An 11,418-nucleotide genomic window follows, 5' to 3' on the forward strand; every position below is an offset into this window, starting at 1 on the left:
CTCCCGAAGACCGTCTGTCGCGCGTCTTCGACGAAAAGCGCAGGCGAGTACTTCTCCACTGATTTCCGCGACCACTTCACGACCGCCTTCGGCCGCCTCATGTCCGTCCGGCACGATCGACGGAGCGCCGCACCAGCGCCTCGTACACGCCACCATAGCACTCCTACCCCTCGGAATCAGCAAAACTCGGACGTTTTCGACCACGACAGACAGAACCTGCCGGCCCGTTGAACGCTTGAACGACATCGCAGCGTCAAGTCGCACACTCACGTTCCGTCACCCTCTGCCACATGATCCTTCATTCACCGGCTTCACAACCCACGCGGTAGACGTTTCGCACGCATTCCCGGGTCTGCCTTTCACGGCAGGACCTTCGTCGACCTCGGTGCGGTGTTCCGCCACGTCGGAACTTGCAAGGCATATGTTGAGCGTGCTGAAGCAGCCAAAGGCACCACCTTTTTGCCGATGATTGTGGGCGTCGTTGCAGAGGCGTTGCTTGGGCAGCCGGCGTAGAAGCCATGTTGGATGGGTGACGTATTCACATTTTGCACAGTCATTTTTTTTTTTTTTCCTTCCTTCCAGACTTTGGTGCTCGAGTTGGACATGTACACTATGCATCAGTTTTTAAAACAAATGCTGTAGCATCCCTCGCGACATGCCTGATAATGTTCGCCAGCAAGCATTTGGTGTGACGTCATGGGCGCATAGAGAGTACGCATGCAAGCAAGCACGCGTGGCTTCGACCTCTGGGAAAAAGAAGGTTTCAGTTTTAACATGTTTGTAAGCGAAACTAGAAACTTCAAGCGGACTGGGGATAAAAGCAATGCCGTGAAGCCAGCGCTGCCGCTGTCGGTGCACAATGCTGGTTGTGCATGGGTGGACGTCGGAATTGCTTTGCTACTGTTTGCCCGGCTTTTGGCCAGAACTAAGTACGAGGTGTGAAAGAATGGATTTTAATTACGTGCTAATGAATTGCATCGCTTCTCGGCCTTTTGGCTAAGATCAAAGTGTAGTGTTGGCTTGTCCATCCTACTCCTGCTCTTTGTAGAAGCAATCGACCACCCGCCCGGTTAGTGCGGTGTCTTTCTCTGTCTCTTCTTGTGTTGTTGTTGTGTGCATGCCTTCTTAGCTTGTTCGAGCGACCAGCAACGACTGCCTGCGGATTCTTGGACCCCCCTGCTGACACTTGGTTCCTGCTGCCCTGGATTTCTGGCTCTGGTCATTGGTGAGATGCTAGTTCTTTAAAACACTTCTTTTTTGCCTGTCTTTTCCGCCCCCCTTTGGGGGGGTGGGTTCTCGTGCTCGGCGAGACGGGCTGCTCCAACCGGCCTTGCCGGCAGCTTCCCGTCTGAAAAGCACCCTTTTTCTTGTGTATTAGTTGGCTCAGCGGCCCTTGCATCATCTGCCCAAGTGATGTAAGATAGCGCAAGCCTTCCTTGCACGCCTTTTTTTTTTTTTTTCTTTCGGAGCGCGCCTCTACTCTGGACACCAGCGAGCGCCGCTGGTGACCACGTGGAAGCAGCGTCTCCGCTCTCTCCTCTTTCTTCACTTTTCTCTCCCTCTTTTTTTTTTTCCTCTCTTCTACTTTCCGTCCACGTGGCCCGCGCTAAGGCTCCCCTCCCGCTCCCACTGTTGCCAGCTACACTAACAATGTAGCCAGGCGACTTTCTCTCTACTCTTGCACGCTCCTTTTTTTTTTTTTTTCCGGAAGCGCCTCTGGTGACACGTGTCAGTAGAGGGCACGCTCAACCGGGTTCGCCTGCCTTCCCTTTTTTTTTTCTTTTCTCTTCTCTCACTCGCTCTCTTTCCTCTGTCTTCTTTACTAATTCCTTCTGGTACCCTCCTCTCTGCTGAGGCGGTCAGTACTCTCTCTGCCTTCTTGGGGCTGCCAGCTGCACTCACCATGTAGCGGGTAGCCCGCGACTCTCACTGGTGCGCACGCCGTGGTTTTTTTTTCTCTCTTCATTTTCTTTTTCTTCCTCTTCCTCTCTCGGCGAGCGCACCCCTCTTCTCTCTTCTCCCCCGACTAGGGGGAGGAGGTCACACACTCCCTCCTTTTCTTCCCCTTCGTCTTAGGTCGTCAGCTACACTTAAACATGGGTTGACGATCACCCCCCACCCCCACCCTTTTTTTTTTTTCCTTCTCTTCTTTCTCTATCTCCTCTCCATCTTTCTACTTCTCATTCAAGTGTACAGTGCCGTCTTTTATTGAAGTGTTTTTTCTCAAGATGCCTAAGTGTTCTCACAATGATGTACATCCGGCCGTGATAATCCTGTTTTCTTTACAAGTGTTCGCCCACCAGTAGGTGATGTCCGAGGAGGTAGGTCCCCCGAATACAGGGGAGACCGGGACGCCCACTGCACCGAGGCCGCGAGATGCCCAAAACCAACCCCAGCTAGGCAAGGAGGGACAGACCCTTGATGTCTTTTTCCCAATCCCACACAGCTTCACCTGCCCCATAGACAAATGTGGGGTACGGTACTCCGGGATCAGCTGGACAAGCAGGCGACAAAGCTTGGTACGGCATCTACTAGATGAGCATGAGCTCAAAGTAAAGGTGGCATACACCTGTACCCTATGCTCCACGACCGGCCTTGGGCTGCATCCCACACTCCACTCCTGCATCGCAAGAGGCAGACACGAGCTGTCGCCCCTCGACCTCAACAGGCACAAGTGTCCACAATGCCCTGCCACCATGACAACAAGGAAGGGACTGGACAACCACATGCGCAAACACAAAAGACAGGAAGCACAGCACATGAACGAGGGACCAACGACTTCAAGGACTTCGAGGGCGGCACCTACTGCAACTCCGACTGGCCGACCCCCCCGCGCTGCTGCCGGCAACCAAGCCACACGGACAATGACCCTTCGATCGTCACAGAGCTCCAACTCAACGACGTCAACGGGATCATCACCAAGCGAGGACAGCACGACACTGAGCGCAACGACGGACTCTCCAGCACCAACAGAGCTGGCACTCACACCTTCCTCCCCCCTTCTAGGTGACTTGCAGGAAATCCCTGACCGGGTTTCGGCAACTACGGGCACCCCATCGCCCACGCCTAGCGAGGCCGCCACAGCGAGGAGCAGGTCTTCATGTGCCTCTCTGTTCTCACAGGTTGGAAATGCATCCTCCATCACGCCGAGTCCCAGGCAACATGAGTCACCGCACCGCGACACGGACCACGACAACCCACGGCGTTCCCGGCCACCATCACCGGACCGGGCCCTTACCCCTCTCCCTCCTCTCTTAGGCAGCACAGCTTGCTCTCCAAGCCAGAGCTCCAGGGATGCGACAATTCCATCAGCAACCAGTGAGGAGGAGTCACCACCAGAAGGGTCATGGTTTTCGTCCCGTCTCCAGCAGGATCCAGACACAGCCCGCGCTACTCAGAGGACCAGTCAACAAGGAGCACCGCAGCACAGCTTGGACACGGCACAAGGGAACCCTCAACCAAGTCCATCAGCCAGGAGTGTCAGCCACAGCGTCGACTCCCCCACACCCCCAACATCACCCGAGGGACTTTCGATAGACGACGCAGGCGGCGAGTCACAGGACCCCGCCCCACAGACAGTGAACCCCGGCGAGATCACCCTCTCCGGGCCAATCGACGACACAAGCGTACTCGCAGAGCAGACCCAGCGAATCCGGCAACTGCTTCGGGAGCCCGCCACTGCTGAGCGCTGGGACGACTTCCTCTCCATCCTGAAGGAAGCCGTATCGGCGGTGAGGAGGGAGGCGAAAATTCCAGACAACCCTGCCGGTGGAAAACCCCGCGTCCCGACCAACCCGAACAACGCCCAGCAGATACAGAGCCTGTATCGTCGCAACCGCCGTCGGGCTGTTCGTGTCATCGTACAGGGCGAAACAAAACTCTGCGAGATTCCGCTCGACAAACTGGAGCAACACTTTGCTGAAACATGGGCGCCGAAGGAAGGGAACACCCACCTGCTCCTTAACAAGGCTCGCCCGGACGACATGACAGAGATCTGCCTCGCCCGATTCACCAGCGACGAGGTGGCGGCCCGTCTTCGCAGAAGCGAAAACACGGCCCCCGGCAGTGACAGGATCACCTACCGTCATTGGAAAGAACATGATCCTGATGGTCTCTTTCTATCCGCAGCATTCAACGTGTGCCTCCATTTCAAGCAAGTGCCCGACGCCTGGAAGGAAACGAGGACCATCCTAATCCACAAGAAGGGTGATCCGAGTGAGGTCACGAATTGGAGACCCATTGCCCTTGGGAACACCATCTCCAAGCTGTATGCGGGTTGCCTAGCTTCCCGCATGCAGCAGTGGGTGTGTGACCATGACGTGCTCTCGAGGTGTCAAAAGGGGTTCCTGCCGCACGACGGCGTGTTTGAACACAACTTCGTGCTGCAGGAGCGCCTGGACGCCGCGCGGGCCGGCGGTGGTAACCTTTGCGTGGCCTTTCTCGACTTCGCCAACGCATTTGGCTCAGTTCCGCACAACGCACTAATCGATTCTCTTCGTGGTGCAGGTGCAGGAGAGGACTTCTGCGCAATCATCGCAGACCTCTACCGAGACAACGCCACCCGGATTGTCGCCGAAGCTGGGACAACGGCCCCAGTCACAATCTCCGCCGGAATTAGACAGGGCTGCCCACTGAGCGGCCTGCTCTTCAACTTGGTGCTCGATCCAGTCATTCGGGCGGTCCAAGGAGGTGAGAGGCAGCACAATGTGCTGGCTTACGCCGATGATTTGACCCCCTTGGCGGACAGCCCCAAGAAACTGCAGGACCGCATCAACGTCGTGGCGGCTCTCGCGGGCCAGCTGGGACTTCGGCTGAACCCCAAGAAGTGCAGAAGCCTGCACCTCTCTGGTAGGACTCCCGTAGGCACTAGGGACACGAAATTCTTCGTCGACGGAGAAGAGATCCCTCGCATCAGTGACTACGAGAGTCAATCTTTTCTAGGACGCCCCGTCGGGTTCAGCCTTCTCCAAGACCGCTCTAAGGTCGATGAGGCAATCTCCGTCGGCCGCACCCTGCTCGAGTCCATGCTTGCCCCATGGCAGCGAATTGATGCACTGAAAACTTTTGTCTTTCCAGCACTCAACTTCGCCATGCGGTGCGGACAAGTGGGCAAGGCGGAATGGGCCCGCCTAGACGACGCACTCCGGCCCCTGATAAAGAAAACTCTTTATCTTCCAGGTAACGCTGCAAACAACTACCTCTACGGCAGCGCAGCGGCCGGAGCAGCTGGAATCCCCCTCGCCGCAGACACAAGTGACGCCTGCCGCGTGGACAACGCCTTCAAGCTTCTGACCTCGGCCGATCTCGAGGTCCGGGAACTTGCCTTCGAAGCGCTAACCAAAATTGTCTCCAAGCGCATTCGCAGGCAGGCCACCAACGAGGAGCTCGCCTGCTACCTCAGCGGCGAAACGGAGGGCATTTTCCAGGCACGGCCGACACAACTGCAGTCCGTCTGGACCGAGGCTCGGAAGGCTTCCCGCAGGCTACACGTCACCTGGGAAATTTTCGAGGACGGGGGGACCAGCATCACGTGTGACGGAGAGGAAACTCTCACGTCAAAGAAACGACGAAAAGTGGTGAAAACGCTGCGCTTCCGAATGATGCGGGCACGCGATCGCTTCCTTCAAGAAATGCCCAATCAAGGGAAGGCAATGGAATGCGTCGCCGCAGACCCGAGCAGCTCCCACTTCATGCGCTCCGGCAAATTCACCCGCTTTTGCGACTGGCGCTTCATTCACAGGGCACGCCTGAACCTCCTACCTGTGAATGGAGCCAACCCATGGACCACCTCCGCCGACAAACGGTGCCGTGTGTGCGGTTACGCAGTGGAAACGCTGCCACACGTCCTGGGTCACTGCATGCGCCACAGCATGGCCTACACCAGTCGTCACAACAAGATTGTGGCGAGGGTGAAACAAGCCGCCAGCAAGAAGTTCACGGTCACGCATGAGAACAGAGCGGTTGGTACCACCAACCTTCGCCCCGACCTCGCTCTCGCCAGGGGGGAAGAGGCGATCATCGTGGACGTGACCTGCCCCTTTGACAACCGGCTCAAAGCACTCGAGGCAGCCCGACTGGAAAAGGAACGAAAATACGAACCAGTTCGGGACTTCTTGCTCCGCCGCTACCAGAGAGTCACGATCGAAGCAGTCGTCGTCGGCATGCTTGGCTCCTGGGACCCGGCAAATGACAGAGTTTTCAAAAAACTCTGCAGCCGGAGATATCTCCGGTTACTTAAGAAGCTTGCAGTGAGCGAGACCATTGCAGCTTCTCGGGAAGTGTACTGCGCACACGTGGCCATAAAGTGACTGTCACTCGCTGGGCCACGTGCTGACAAAGTCACCCTCCCAAAGACATCGCAAAAATAAGAGGTGATACTACACGACACACGCCCCTTTCACTTTTTCTCCCCTGCTATTTCCTATTTTCACCTTCTCTATACACAGTTCACGATACACCACCTTCTTCCTTTCTGGTTGAAGGAACAAAAATGAGAACAAGTTTTTCCTTTTCGGTCAGAAATGTTCCTAACATTTTTGAAAACCTCTGTTCTTATCAGCTTAATATCTGATACGGATCCTATTTGGATCCAAGATATTAAACTTATTTTTGTGATGCGGCGGAGTGCTTGAAGCTTGCTTCACCTCCGCCACGGGTTGGCCCGGTATTGCACTACCTCCGGGATCGGCCCACTCACCCCCTGCGGGGTGAGTTCGACAATAAATTCAATGATAGAAGGAGTGTTCGGATTTACCCATGATACCGGGGTAAACGGCTTGGGTGCGTCGAGTGTCCGAGACGGTGGCGGCACGCCGCCCCGGCTGACGCGGTATTCGCGTGCAGGGAGTGCGCTAGCTGTGTTTACACTTACGATTGCTCTGGGAAAATAAATGTTTCCGTGTGTATTTCATATATGGAGGGTCTCTTTTATTTTGTTATGTTCACACGTACATACTCAAGTTTCTTATTTTTTTTAACGTTCCTACTCATATTAATAAAACTATTGAGGAAATTATCATTACTGTTTCGGAGGAAAGCTAGAAGTGTGTATACGATGTGTATGCATGTGCGATGTGTATGTATGTATGTGTGTAGAAGTGTGTATGTATGTGCCAAGCTATTTCCGCTTTTCGAATTCACCCGTTTCGCAACGAAAAATAAAAAAAGCCTCTAGAAAATGGGGTTTGGTTGGTGTTTCTGTTTACAGTTGCAGTGGCAAGCGAAGGCATTTTTATTTCACATCTTCACGCGGCGTCTGAACCTGAAGACGCGTGCTCTCGCCACGTCTACGCATCTACACTATTCCCCATCACAAATTAAAATCGCAAAGAACGCCACAGGACCCACTCCGCACACACCTGCTGTACGGTGGAGCGGCAAAGCCCCGATGTGCTTTTCCTATGTCCACTGACCTTTGGGGTTTGACGTCCCAAAACCACCATATGATTATGGGAAAATTTCGACCACCTGGGGTTCTTTCACGTGCACCCTAATCTGAGCACAGGGAAATGCAGCCGCCGCGGCCGGGATTCGATCCCACCACCTGCGGGTCAGCAGCCGAGTACCTTACGGCCATCAGACCACCACGGCGGGCATCGCCTTGTTGATCAAACACTTCATTTCTGAACACCATCTCATACCAGCTCATCCACCGTTGGCTCTCGTTAATTACAACGAACATCCTCGCACGCTCACCTCAATGGAATTGCCAGTTGCTGGAAGTTCCAAGAAAATTGCGCACTAGACGTTCGGACGCACCACGCACGTACCTGAAGCGACGTGGACCCCAGGACGCGTGAGATCACGCCCCGGGCGCGCTTTGCCTCCGTACCCACTCGTCACTCCTCACAGCTTCACTAAGCCGAGTATGTAGAAGTCGAAGAAGCAGAACAACAAACCAGCCAATCCCCCACAGTGGGTGTGAGCCACAAGTGAAGGTCAACAAAAACAAGCAACACCAGCGAGCGCAGTGACGAAGCTATCGTAATGGGGCGAAATAATCCACGAATATGGCTGCACGTTGACGCACGGTCGCATTTGTGCAACCACCCGTGTCTCCCGAAGACCGTCTGTCGCGCGTCTTCGACGAAAAGCGCAGGCGAGTACTTCTCCACTGATTTCCGCGACCACTTCACGACCGCCTTCGGCCGCCTCATGTCCGTCCGGCACGATCGACGGAGCGCCGCACCAGCGCCTCGTACACGCCACCATAGCACTCCTACCCCTCGGAATCAGCAAAACTCGGACGTTTTCGACCACGACAGACAGAACCTGCCGGCCCGTTGAACGCTTGAACGACATCGCAGCGTCAAGTCGCACACTCACGTTCCGTCACCCTCTGCCACATGATCCTTCATTCACCGGCTTCACAACCCACGCGGTAGACGTTTCGCACGCATTCCCGGGTCTGCCTTTCACGGCAGGACCTTCGTCGACCTCGGTGCGGTGTTCCGCCACGTCGGAACTTGCAAGGCATATGTTGAGCGTGCTGAAGCAGCCAAAGGCACCACCTTTTTGCCGATGATTGTGGGCGTCGTTGCAGAGGCGTTGCTTGGGCAGCCGGCGTAGAAGCCATGTTGGATGGGTGACGTATTCACATTTTGCACAGTCATTTTTTTTTTTTTTCCTTCCTTCCAGACTTTGGTGCTCGAGTTGGACATGTACACTATGCATCAGTTTTTAAAACAAATGCTGTAGCATCCCTCGCGACATGCCTGATAATGTTCGCCAGCAAGCATTTGGTGTGACGTCATGGGCGCATAGAGAGTACGCATGCAAGCAAGCACGCGTGGCTTCGACCTCTGGGAAAAAGAAGGTTTCAGTTTTAACATGTTTGTAAGCGAAACTAGAAACTTCAAGCGGACTGGGGATAAAAGCAATGCCGTGAAGCCAGCGCTGCCGCTGTCGGTGCACAATGCTGGTTGTGCATGGGTGGACGTCGGAATTGCTTTGCTACTGTTTGCCCGGCTTTTGGCCAGAACTAAGTACGAGGTGTGAAAGAATGGATTTTAATTACGTGCTAATGAATTGCATCGCTTCTCGGCCTTTTGGCTAAGATCAAAGGTCGAGGTAGCTGTTTCTTCACACGAGTCGCAAGTCGGACCCGGGGTCACGTCAAGCCGACGTCGACCCCCGGACCCCCCCTGCAAAGGAGTCATCCAGCCGCCCGGAGCGCTGCCGTTCCAGCCTGCAGCCCCCGGCTTCCGGTCCCGGGCCTTCCTGCTCGGCGACCCCCGCCCCATGCCTGGTGACGCACGGACCCGGATCCTGCCTGCTGCCCCGGTCCTCTCCGTTCCGTTGCCTACCACCTCGCTACCCGATATCGGACCCAGCGCCTGCTGAGCCCGTCTACTAGTACGCAGCACTCCTGCGTTCCCACCAGTCACGCGCCCTTGCGTGTCCACCAGTGCCCAATATGGCTGCTCAAACAAACCTCCCGGTGAGGGAGAACTGTTTTTTCTTCAATGTGCCTGACGGTGATTTTTGTTTTGATGACCTAATTGATGCTGTTGAGCATACTGCGGGGGAAGATAGTGTGCATGTCCTCCAGCATATGGGAGGGGCGAGATTTCTTGTGTGCACGCGCACTGCTGCTCAAGCCACCAAATTAATGGTAGAGGAAGGTTTCATGGTTCGTGATGAAAAAGTAGCAGTGGAGGCAGTGGGGCCCCCGATTACGTTTGTCAATGTGTTCCGCTACCCTGCCTATCTACCCGAAGACCCCCTGGTTAATACGCTAGCCCAGTACGGGAAGGTGAAGAGCGTGGCGTTCGCGACGGTCGCAAATCGCCAAAACAAACTGAATGGCGTGCGTGTTGTGCGCATAGAAATGGTAAAACCAGTCCCCAACTTTGCGACCGTCGCCGGACACCGCGTAATGTTTGAGTACAGGGGCATGCGGCGGGTTTGCGCGAGATGTAGCGAGACGGGACACATGGCCTCTGCGTGCCAAACCCCGTTTTGTAAACGCTGTGGCACTTTTGGCCACGAGACAGAGGGGTGCGAAGCCGAATGCTTGAGATGCGGCGGCCACCACGGGACCAAGGAGTGTTTTAGGAGGCGCTCATACGCGTCAGCCGCCCGAGGGCTTTCCGCGGTCTCGAACCTCGCGTCACACCCGACTCGGGGCAGTGGCCCGTCATCCCCCAGGCCCGGAGAACAGAAGTCGCGGTTACAAGTGTTGTCACCGAAGCCTAAGCCCAGCACGGCGGCAAGGGAGTCCCTCCCCAGCGACCATGACACTGAGACCGACCTGCCCACTGGGAGTAGCAGTACGGCGACCTCATCCACCAACGAGGGAGAGCAAACTGGGAGGACAGAAGACGTCTCCACCACGTCTTCGGGAACAGAGTCGAGTGGCTCCGCCACAGATCCGGTGCTTTCGCCCCCCCCTCCTCGCCTGCCCCCCCGACGGCGCGGGACCAGAGCCAACCTGCGACGCCCGAGCAGACAGAGGCGGAGCTTTCTACCGAGACAGGAGAGGACTCCTCCTCCTCTCACTCAACTCCCGCCAACGTGCTCGCCCCCGTAACCACCCAAGACTTGGAGGACGGAACCCAAGTCCCGGCCCGGGGAGAAGCGCCCATCGTGAGCCGAGGCTTCTACCTCCTTCCCGACGAGCGTGACGCCAGCTACTCCAACGCACTTTCCTCAGCGCTGACAGCGCCACGCCGGGAGAGAGATGCGACAGCAGGCCAGCCCGCGGGCCACGAGCAACGCGCGCGCTCACGTTCACGCCGACGGCACGGCGAAGATAAGAAGGAGGGTATGCGAGAGAGAACGGCCAGCAAGGAGCTAAAGCAGCGCCGACCGGGGGTTGAAGGACGGAGCAGCGACAGCGACGCCCCGCCCCATGCAAAAACAAAGAAATTCGACTCGAGCAGCGGGGGCAAAGGGGCATCGGCCCCCTAAGCCATCGCCTTCAAGTTCCGAGCACGCGCTGCACCGCGCCGCACCCTCACCAGCCGTCTGGCCCCCCCACACCTCCCCTCTCGGCGCGCCTCTCCTCCTCCTCTCGGCTCTCGTCGATAATGCCCCCCCTCTCCAGAGCAGCTGCTGGCGCTCGCTCCCTCACCCGCTCCGTTGTTGTTGGATTCGTGCCCTGCCGCGATAACCGATGCCCCCCCTCCGCATAGCCACGTGGAATGTGCGCGGCTTTCGGGACCGCGTCAAGCAGAGCACGGTGATTACGTACGCGAAATCCCAGGGCATCGACCTGCTGTTTATTCAAGAAGCGAATTTTCGGACCCCGCTTGACGTCACCCGATTCCGCCGCACTTGCCAGGTGGAGGGGTTATTTTCTTTAACGAATGCAAAGGCGTGTGGCGTCGGCGTCGTTTTCGTTTCGGGCCGTTGCCGGGAAAAGGCGCATTGTACCTTTGGAGCTGACGGACGCATCCTCCTCCTTGACATTTTCAT

At 56.2% G+C, this 11,418-nt stretch overlaps 1 pseudogene; it reads left to right on the forward strand.

Moving 5' to 3' along the window:
- Window positions 1–6,519: 6,519 nt before the first annotated feature.
- On the forward strand, window positions 6,520–6,698 carry LOC142766357 (U2 spliceosomal RNA; annotated as a pseudogene).
- Window positions 6,699–11,418: the final 4,720 nt, after the last annotated feature.

This window comes from Rhipicephalus microplus, chromosome 6 (assembly GCF_043290135.1).
Source record: "Rhipicephalus microplus isolate Deutch F79 chromosome 6, USDA_Rmic, whole genome shotgun sequence".
NCBI lineage: Eukaryota > Metazoa > Arthropoda > Arachnida > Ixodida > Ixodidae > Rhipicephalus > Rhipicephalus microplus.